Raw genomic sequence first — 11,237 nt, forward strand, 5'->3', positions numbered from 1 at the left:
GGAGAGTGAGTGAGAAGGAAAGAGGGAGAGGAAGGGAGAGAGAGAGAGAGAGAGAGAGAGAGAGAAAGAGAGAGAGAGAGAGCGGTGCACTCTGTGGCTCCTACATCATCGTTAATGAAAGGGTTGAACCATTTAACCATTGCTGATGTAGCGCTTTTATAACAGAATGGAGGTTGGTTAACAGAGTCTTTCAGACAGCTGCCAAATAGTCAGAATAGAGGCTTTTTAATATTATGTTGACTACAATAAAGCCTTGAGCCGTTCTGAATAACTTGCTAATAGTGCTCGACCTGCTTTCGGTTTGCTTTGCTTGGGCTGAATTCATAAATTTCTCTGCTGAAATGGCCAAAGGGTTGTTATTGTGTGTACATACACACCTCTGCTGGCCATTCAGTATCATCCAGCCAACAAATGGATCCCTAGATACGCATGTGTGCAAACATAAAACCGCCTTTAACAGAGATTGTCCTCATTCATCCCCCCAAATCAGGCACCTCGTCGGACACCAATAGCCCCTCTTTCTCTCCTGCTGGCATGGCAGGACGTGGCATCTGTGGTCCTAGGTGAGTGGAAGCAAATGCAGCGCTGTCTCCGGGCCAGGGGAGGCGGAGGCTACAGAGTTGTTGCTAATAGTTTGCGACAGCTGACGCGCTCGCCGGAAAGTCAATTAGCATGTGATTAGCGGCTACACATTGGAGGGGGACACCGGTGTCAGCGGGACTGCAGGACTGCTGGGCTTCTCACCTGGGCCCTCTACCTTTCACAGACACACACACACACACACACACACACATACACACACACACACACACATACACACACACACACACACGTGGTGTACAGGGCACATTTCGAGTTTCAGGTTTAGCCGCTTAGCCGCCACACGCTAGTTGCTGACTGTAACCACACTGTTCTGTTCTGTTCTCATATTAGCGCATGTATACACACTCACTCTTGCTGCATTGGCCATAGCCATAGAAAGATGTGGAGTTTTGGCATGCATGACAGCATGGGTGGGTGAGGAGGGGAGTGAAAGAGAGAGGCCTATTTTGATTTGATGTGGTCTAATGGATGAGCATTTGGGTTAATTGGCTTTTTTGGTCATGTGACGGGCGTCTGCGTGCCTCCATCAATACAGCTGTCAGTTGGGTTTGGGAGTGCTCATCGGCGAGGGCTGTAATGAATAGAGTTTTTCTTGTTTAATCACAAACCAAGGGTGACATGTGGTTAATGGCTGGGATGTTTTCTCAAAGCGGCCCAATAATGCAGACTTGATGATGTTTGGATTCTTGCATTCCCCTTCAAATTGCACATATGCAGCTCCAATTAATACTGTGTGTGTGTGTGTGCAAGCGTGTGTGTGGTGTGTGTGTGTGCGTGCGTGCGTGCCTGAGATAGAGGTTTGGTTTCAAGTACCTTTCAGACACCTCGGCCAAATCAATGCATCTCTTATCTTGAGAAGCCCTGGAATGGCAGGGTAACAGGTTAATTGCTCCTCTAACAAGACCTGCATGGCGAAAATCGTTAAAATGAAATCAAGGACAAATAGCCACATCTGCATAAACGCAGATATACAGCCCCAATAGTGTGAGACGGGGGGGGGCAGCAAGGTGAAGAATAGCAGCTGCTGAGTTTCAAAATGGCTAATTTCTTCCACCTTTACAGTGAATTGACTGGGTGGGTGTTATGGAGATCCATATAGTATGTTATTGTGTAAACACAGCAAAAGTGGGGGAAAGGAATCCATTTGAAGTCAGGCCACTGGCACCAGATGTGCTGGGTAAGCGCTCCATTGCAAACCCCCACAGACTCTCTATGGTCAAGCTCAGGTGTGTTTCCTGTCTGACACACATGGTAAGGGATCGGTATCTTCCATTAAATGGGCATGTATTGGAGTGTGTGTATGTGGGATAGGTGCTCTTGTGAATGCATGCATGTCTGTGTGTGTGTCTGTGGGTTTTCAGTTGCAGTGTGAGTGATTATGCATGATAGTTATACTTTGTCTGTGTATGTGTATACTTTGTGTGTACTTTGTGTGTACTTTGTGTGTGTGTGTGTGTGTTTGATTGAGTGTGTCGAGGTGCAACGCTGCACATGTTTACCCAGGGGATCAGGGGTAAAATGAAGTGGAATATCCGCGCCAGCGGCTGTGGTGTAATTCTTAACGCACTGTAAGCTTGGGCCCAGGCAGGCCCATTCAAAAAGGGCCTAATTAGCGAGCCAGGGATGCGTTGAATGAAGAGCTATTTCTTTTTTTTTTTAAAAAGATGTTTTGAATCATATTTCTGCCATCCCCCTCCAACATGCTACATTAGCTCCTAAACTGCACCATGCGGGAGTTGGGGTTCATATTAAGTCTGGCCGCTGTTTGCCTCTCACCGAGCTACAGTGATGTGGCGAAGTTTGATGCACAGCCAATGAAAGGAGTGTTATGCAGTCCCCTCCACCCCTCTTTTTTTAGAACAGGATGGAATTAGCTAAGGCTGACTAATAGTCCCTATTATCCAGTGCCTACTTTGACATCCTAAATTAGCACACATGCAAGTACACACACACACACACACACACACACACACACACACACACACACACACTAAGTACGCACACACACAAAGTACACACACAAAGTACACACACACAAAGTACACACACACACAAAGTACACACACACACACACAAAGTACACAAACTAAGTACACACACTAAGTACACACACACACACACACACAAAGTACACACACACATACTGTAGTACACACAAAGTCTACACAAAACACTGCGCACCAATAAGGGTTGTGGCTACAAATGGCAGGCCTTATTAAATTCCACTCTGATTGGATTATTTATGTTTATGTTTAACAAGGCAGCATGCGATTGAAGCCTTTTATTTTACAGTAACTTCCCCTCACACCTAGTTACAGCCAGTCTGCCCAGTGTACTGGAAACACAGGGGCCCTGCATGAACGGAGGTAAGCACCTGACAGAGTGAAACAAACAGGAACGCATTAAAAACACGCGCTCCAATATCACTCGGAGACAGATGTTGCTGCCTGGTATTTTTGCTGGAAATGCTCATTGGATATATAGGGCAGTGATTTGAATCCGCAATGCACACTACGTTAGATTGCGGAGCTGCGGAGAAAAGGTGGCGATGTTAGTATTTGTTAATTTATTGAGATGTTGCAAGGTGCAGTGAAGTAGAAATTGACTGAGCAATTTGCTGGGTTTTTATTCAACAAGGAACAAGACGGAGGTTGAATGAGATTGTAAAGGTTCTTTAACCATTCTGGTGACTTTAAAGGATTTTATGTACTGAGGACCCCCATGACCTTGTGCTGACCTACCAGTGTCGGCATCAGTGTTGTGTTGCATGGTATGCAATTATGAAGATGTTTTTGCCCAGTGATTAAATTAGCGTTGGTCCATGAGGGTCCAGGAGGTCTACCTCACTGCATAGTGCGTTGCGTTTGCTTTTTCATTCTAAATAGAGCCCATGGTGTGTTGTGACATGCTTACTTGAATATGCCATTATTTCTGTGTGCTTTTTACTTGAGATACTATACTAATACAGAATGCTGCTAACCCTAACAGGACTATGTCACCTACACACCCTCTCTGCGCACCGTGACGAGGCCAGAGGTCTTCTTTATCTGATCCTGACGTTCCACTGTGCAGTCAGGTCATCATTTGCCATCATTTTTAATTATTTTGAGTTGACCAGTTCTGTTGATGCTAGGATTAGGTAGGATATAATACCATACACATGGTACAATAGACACAGTATGAGAATTGCAAGTGGATGCCTGTTCAGTCACTATGTGACACTTCATCATGTAACAACTACAGTACTTTCTACATGCCCACTTAGATACATTTCCCTCTCACAATGAGGCAACCAATTACACAAGCTCCACAACATGAAGTGGCTAATCAGCACATTCAGTACCGGCCAAAGGTGATAGTGCTACTCTACTCACGCTTAGTGCTCTTGGACAGAGCCTACCTCAGAGATGCCGCAGAACCCTCTCTCTCCCTACCAACACACACACACACACACACACACACACACACACACTCTCACACACACACACACACACACACACACACACACACACACACACAAAACACACACACAGACACAGACACACACACACACACACACACACACTCCAGACTCTATCCTCTTGCCCATCTCATCTCGTCTCACAGTGTGACCCCCACTAACGGCACAGCAGCGCTGTAGCCCTGGCCACTCGGGCTATTTTTAGGGGCTCTAACCTTTTCCGCGCTGGTCTTTGTCCAAGCCGCTGCTCCTCTCCCCTCCTCTCCTCTCGATCTCTCCCCCCCGTGGCTGGAGTGGTCCGTGGGTGCTCTCGTCCTTGTCCGTCTTCGCGTGTGTAACTGGGATGGTAATTTCGTGGGCCCTTGACTACAGGAGAGGATTGTTGACTGTAGAGATGGCTTCACTGACTGTCTGTTTGTCTGTTTTTCTCTCTTTCTATATTCAAGTTTTTTAACACTAGCGCATCTTGTTATTACTGTAATATTTACATTGTGTGTTGTTCTAGTGGCACAGAGGAAGCCTCTTCCTCCTTTCTAGAACAGAAGGAAAGAACAAAAACATCTTCTCTGTTCATATAGTTCGCTATTGTGACTACTGTAGAAAATAAACAAATCAGTTCGTACTGTACAGTCTTCCCCCATGGTATAATGGCGTCTTGGGTACAACAAACTTGAAGGACACTTTTAATTGATGATCATCCATCCTCCTAACTTCATTAACATACACGTCTCCCATTCTAATGAGTCCTCATTAACATATGAATTGGAAACCTTATCATCCAAGTAATGCATTTTTAAACCTGTTTAATGGGCTTCAATGCTTCTGTAATACCTAGGCAACATACAGTTTAGAAAAAGTCATTCTCTTCTTCCTCATCCTCATATCCAGGCGCCATCATTGACAAATGTATTGGGGGGGTGCATGGTGCAGAAAACGTGGTGGAAAAAAAAAAGCCTGTGTCACGATCTTGGATGCTGCAGTCCTACTGCAGCCCTATTGGCCTGACAGCTGCATTTGCCGGCGCTCCATTTAAGATGGCAGACTGATGTGCTCGGCGCATCTGTTTCCATGCAGGGCCCCCTGTCAGCAGCCAGGCAGCCAGCCACTCACTGAGCCGCTGACATTTTCCCAAGCCGTGGAAAACTAGACAATGTAAAAATAGGTGCTTGGCTCTTCATTAAATCACATTACCATAAAAGAAGTGCCGCCCTGCTTCCAGTGACATTTCAACCACCCAGGAAAGCATTGCATCTCTTGTTTCTATGCTTTCTCTCTCTGTCTTACTCTCGCTCCCCTCCCTCTCTCTCTCTCTCCCTCTTTCTCTCTGTCTATCTCTCTCTCTTGTTGTGGCACCTCCTCTTTGTCCTTCTCTCTCCCTTTCACCAAGCCTCTCCTTCCCTCTCTTTCGTTTCTGCATTGTCTGGAGAAGAAAACAAAGTTGGACTCATTTCGTGTAGCTGTGATAATTGTGAAGCTCATCAGATGCCTCAGAATAGCATGAACTTTCCGAGAGACCCAGGCGTGATGATCGCTTTGGGAGGTAAGCAGCAACCGTTTCCTGCAGCCTCCCATTGCACTTAATGGGGCAACAATCAGCCTGGGACTGTTTCCTAGCAATCAAAGAACGGCGACATTATGGGCTGCTGCGAAGCTCCAGTATCCTACAAAATGTGCATTCTTCTGTCTCTTTTCATCAAGCAGGATATGAGCTCACAGGACATGTTTACTGTGTTAAAAGGTTGAGGTTATAGTTCCTTTAGAATTGTAGTATATATGTGCTCAGAATGATCTTTTTAAACCATGACTCTATGTTCAAGGTTAGTTGCAGTCTAGTAAATGGGCATTCGTGCGTGAACAATGTTACTGCCAAGAATCAGGAAATAAGAATGGTGTATTATACAAGTACACTGCTCAGAGAGAGGATACAGCTTCTCGGATGCAGAGGTTTAGGAGTATAGAAATGAAGCCAGACTTTAATGGTTTTCTCAAAGTGTATCTGACCATAATGTCTCTCTCTCTCTCTCTCTCTCTCTCTCTCTCTCTCTCTCTCTCTCTCTCTCCCCTTCACACAAATGCATACTTTCACAGACATGCTGAATACATTTGCATGCCACAATCAGTGTCAGAACATACATACACATAGAGACACCCACACACAGGCCTGAACATGCAGTACATGCTCTCGGTCACTTCTAAATGAAAAAATCCCTGAGAGACAGACAGCATGTGCGGTTATACCCTGTCCTGCCTGGCTTGCTTTACATAATATCCCATTTATGTAGAATTTACAGAGCTCAGGCTCCCCTTATCCTCTACATACAGACCTTGGTTTTACAACTAGGCCCGCCTGAGTGAAAGATAGAGTCCAAGGGATTGAAAGGATGAGAGAGAGAAAGAGAGAGAGAGAGAATATGTGTGGGAAAAAACGGAGGGGAGAGGCAACAGAAAGCAGTGCAGATGCTCATGGGTGCAACAAATTTACATTGCTTGGTATGCATGGAGGAGAGTATGAGGGAGAGGAGGAGGAGGATGAGGAGAGAGAGAGAGAGAGAGAGAGAGAGAGAGTGGGGGGGTCATGTTATAGATTGGGGAATGGCAGTGGGCCAGCAAAGCCCTGCATTAGTCAGATGTCAGATGGCCTCGATGCAATAAAATGCTGGGGAAGAGAGGAAGTGAGGGAGTGGAAGAAGAGAGAGAAGGAGGGTAAAGAGAGAGAGAGAGAGAGAGAGAAAGAAAGAGAGAGAGAGAGAGAGAGAGAGAGAGAGAGGGCCAAAGCAAGAGCCCAGCTCTCTGCAGATGAGATCTTAAAAAGGGGGCCTGCTGAACAATATATTTAGGTGGAAACCCAGGCTGGATCCTGGCACTCTGATCCTATCTGTGCGCCAGCAAGGCAAGAACTAAATTAGATGACATTCACTTTGACAAATAATTTCCTCCTGCCGTATGCATGTTAAAAGAAGTCAAGACAAAAAAAAGGATTAAAAAAGAACTCCAAAAGCCTTTGAAACTAGATGTACCGCAGAGCGGTACAAAATATGACCGCTGCCCAGTCCAGCACATTTTTTCCACAAAAATAAATCTCGCTGAAAGGCATGTGTGATTCTATCACTAAATTGCATTGTGCACACTCAATTCTCACTGGTATCTGCTAGACAACAAGTACCAATTAGTTCATAGATTTCACATGTAAAATTCATTTTATGCAACCCCACCCCCATCTTGCCTGTTCATAATTCTGAGAAATTCTTGAATTGTGTGCATGTGTGCGTGTACATGTTTATGTTTATGTGTGTGTGTGTGTGTGTGTGTGTGTGTGTGTGTGTGTGTGTGTGTGTGTGTGTGTGTGTGCGTGCATGTGCATGTGCTTGTGTGTTTGCCTGTTTATATGCCTGTGTGTGTGCATGTGCATGCATGCGTATGTCTACTGTGTGAGTATGTGTCATACGTAGGATTACTGTGAATGTATGTGTGTGCGTGTGTATCTGTTTATGCACATGTGTGCATATGGAATGGGTTTACATGACCCCTGGAGGCAAACATACGCAAAAAATTGGTCATCCTAGGCCCTACGGTTCTCAAGATATTCACAGAAAACTGTGTCTGCCCTACCCTCCTTTCGGGGGGTCCAGTCCAGCGGGGGGGGGGGGCTACAGATTAAAACGAAAAGCGATGGTTCCATGCTATCCATGTGGGGTTACATGCCCACCAAGTTTCGTGTACCCCGGTCTTTCAGTGTCCCGGGAATCCTTGTTGGTGTACGGTCACTAAATGTAAACATAAATTATTTTATTGTAAGGCCTCCCATGAACGAAAGTCCGAACGAAACTTGGCATGCATTCGGAGGGTGTCATAATGATCCTACACTTTCAATTTCGTGCCGTTTTGACCATGTCAGCCAGAGATATTGTGATGAAAACACCTAATGTTTTGCTTTTTAATTTTTAACTAGGTGGCGCTATACATGAAATAAGTGGTAATGGGATGGGTTGACATGCCCCCTTAAGACCAACATACAAAAAAAAGGTGGACCTCCTAGGCCCTACGGTTCTCGAGATATTCACAGAAAATTGTCTCCGGCCACCTACAGGCCAGTTGGTGTATAGTAACATAAATTAATTTATTGTGTGGCCCCCCATGAACGGAATTCCACAAAACTTGGCGTGCATTCAGAGGGTGTCATAATGATCCTACACTTCCAATTTCGTGCAGTTTTGACTATGTTAGGTCACAGATACCTGCAATTACAACACCTCATTTTTACTTTTTTGTGTTTAACTAGGTGTCGCTATACATGAAATGAGTGGTTATGGAATGGGTTGACATGGCCCTTTGAGATCAACATACAAAAAAATGGACCTCCTAAACCCTGCGGTTCTCGAGATATTCACAGAGATCTGTGTCTGCCCTACCCTCCTTTCGGGGGGTCCAGTCCAGCGGGGGGGCTACAGATTAAAACGAAAAAAGGAGGTTCCATGCTATCCATGTGGGGTTACATGCCCACCAAGTTTCGTGTACCTCGGTCTTACAGTGTCCCGGGAATCCTTGACGGAAATTTGGACATGCTGCGCGGCGGTCATAATTAGACGCATGTAGTGATCAGGCTGCCGGATGAGATTAAAGTTGCAAAGGCTGATGAAGGTAACAAAAAAACATTCAATTATTTACAAAGTGACCATCATCTTTTACCTGTGTGACAATACAATATAAAAATGGACTTTGAGGACTTGTTGGCTCTAAAGCATTGTGTGAGGCAGGGGAAAGGGGTGAACGTGATTGCCTTCCTAATCAACCTTGCTGTCAAATGGGCAAATATCTGCGCTGATAAAAAGCTTCATTGCTCAGACAATGAGGGGGTAGGAGCTGAAGTCGGAGCCTGGTACACAATTATCTGACAAGATCTGGAGGTTGAACACTGTCATCCAAAACAGCTATTTGGCTGCCTTTGACCAATTGGCCAGTGGAGTCATTGTCAGTCCACTGGAGGACATGTTGTGTTACCTACGTCCTGCACAGTGTAAAGCTTGTGCCATTTCTGAATATTTTCAGAGTGTTTTTGAAGTAATTAGACGCTGTGCATTCTGGCCTAAATTCTGATTTTGATTGTGAAATCTCGGTGTAAATGGACAATCTCTGAGCCATCTGTGGATTAGGCGACTAGACAAGGACAGGGTGAGGGAGAGAGAGGGAGCCCCAAGTGGAACTCTCAGGGGGGACGGTGCATGCAGGGAGGCGATGACACATGGTCATTTTGAAATGGTCTCCGTCCACGAGGCCAGTTTCTGGACACCAGGACAGGCTTTGGGCTGGACATGTAAGACACCCCCACCCCCCACCTTCTCTCCTCACCCACTTACGTTTGTTGACAGTGAAAGCCAAATTCATGTTCCTCTCCAAAAATGTTGGTGTATTTTATCATTTGGATGCTTGAAACATTTGGATGTGTGGCAAGGCCCTCTGCCGGATCTGTGGGCGCCGATTCCAAACGAGATTTCAATGGTCTCGGTCCAGTCAGCTCTGTCCCTGCTGCCGGGGTCCATTTGAATAAACAGTAAAGGGAGAAATAAACAGCAAGCCTCAAAAAGTGATTGGAATGGACAGTGAAAGGCAACAGATGGACTATTGCCACCCATGGGTGGAAGTAGTCCATGGCGTACTTACCTCTCCATTTTGGCAGGACAAAGGAACCATCAATGCATCCACAATGGTGCCTAGCACGCTGTGAAAGCCATCCTTCTGTTTCAAAGTAATTGATGGGATACCAGGTTATTATTCAACATAAAAATAAATAAATAATAAAATCTAAAATGTCAATTGTTCCTCCAGATATGTGCATTTTTATGATTGATACTATGGCCCCACTTTCTATTAACCATCCTTATAAGAGTGTATGTGAGCAATAATAATCTTAGACATTATTCATCATTCTTGTTCATTGTGTGTCTTATTAAACATTACTAACCCTAACCATAAATGTTACGACACACCACCACTCCATATGAAACGTATGCATGTATAAGTTCAAATAAAATGGCCATATAAAGAACCATATATAGACTTCTTGCAAAAAATAATTATGATAGATCAAATAGGTCCAGGACAAGTATTGACATTTTCGATTTATTTGTAATTGTTTCTTTCTCTAATTGTCAGCATTCTCTGATCATCCCCACTATACTCTGAATGCAGGCTTTTGCTGTTCATAATTGCATTCAAACCTGATGCTTTGCATGTCTGTGAAAATGGGACAGCCGGGGTAGCCCATTGTTTATTAATGTGATTCCCATAACAGATTGGGTCCACAGAGATGGCATCACACTGATAAAATCAGATTTCACGTGGAGATTTCACGAGGAGGCCAGAACTGCCTCGACAAACAATTTAGTTTACACAAATAGCGGCAATTATCCACACTAAGCTAGACTGCAAGTGAGAGACTGGCAGAAAAAAAAAGAAATAAAAAAGAAAAAAAACATATTAAAGTTTAATTTGTTTTAATACCTGAATCCTTTGAACTAATCAAAGGGCTTGTTCTGCTCGTGGTGCAACATAATTACTTTTTTGCAAATGGCGATGACTAAATAACCCTCCAAAAAAAATAAAAAAAATAACGGAAAAGAGAGGGGGAAAATTTGATGCGGAAATATCAAAACATGATTAGATTGGCTTAATGTGAAATTAAATGTCCTTATGAGTTCATGATTGCTTCCAGGCTTTGCCTCTTTCCTGAGGTGTAATTTGCTGTGATATATCAACAATAACAGCGATCGCTCGCCTCTGTTTTCCCAATTCATGCCAATGGGGTTGGTTCCCCTATTGAGCTTTTCAGTGGCATCTAATCACTGTTGCTTCAGTTGCATTAATCTGATTAATTATCAGATTTGGAATATTTAGAAGGAACGTATAACATACATCAAGGGAAATGATTTAATCAAGTCTAGCAAAAGCATAATTCCTTTCCAAACCAAAAAGTTATCACTGTTACAAAATGTATAGTGTGTCACACAAATACAATATGTTAAAAATAATGACAAATTGTGTAATTTACTAAACTGCGCGTATTACCGACAGACAGTTCAAATGAAATGGCTGAGTTACTGGGTAATTATTTTATTTAAGGATTACAGTACCTGTATTTATTTTGTAAGATGCCATTCATATCGGCATGTAGTCGGCT

The sequence above is a fragment of the Alosa pseudoharengus genome, unplaced genomic scaffold, assembly GCF_046254945.1.
Source record: "Alosa pseudoharengus isolate Yale_2024_CS ecotype anadromous, Long Island Sound unplaced genomic scaffold, YU_APseudo_1.1 YU_APseudo_1.1_scf_17, whole genome shotgun sequence".
Classification (NCBI taxonomy): Eukaryota; Metazoa; Chordata; class Actinopteri; order Clupeiformes; family Clupeidae; genus Alosa; species Alosa pseudoharengus.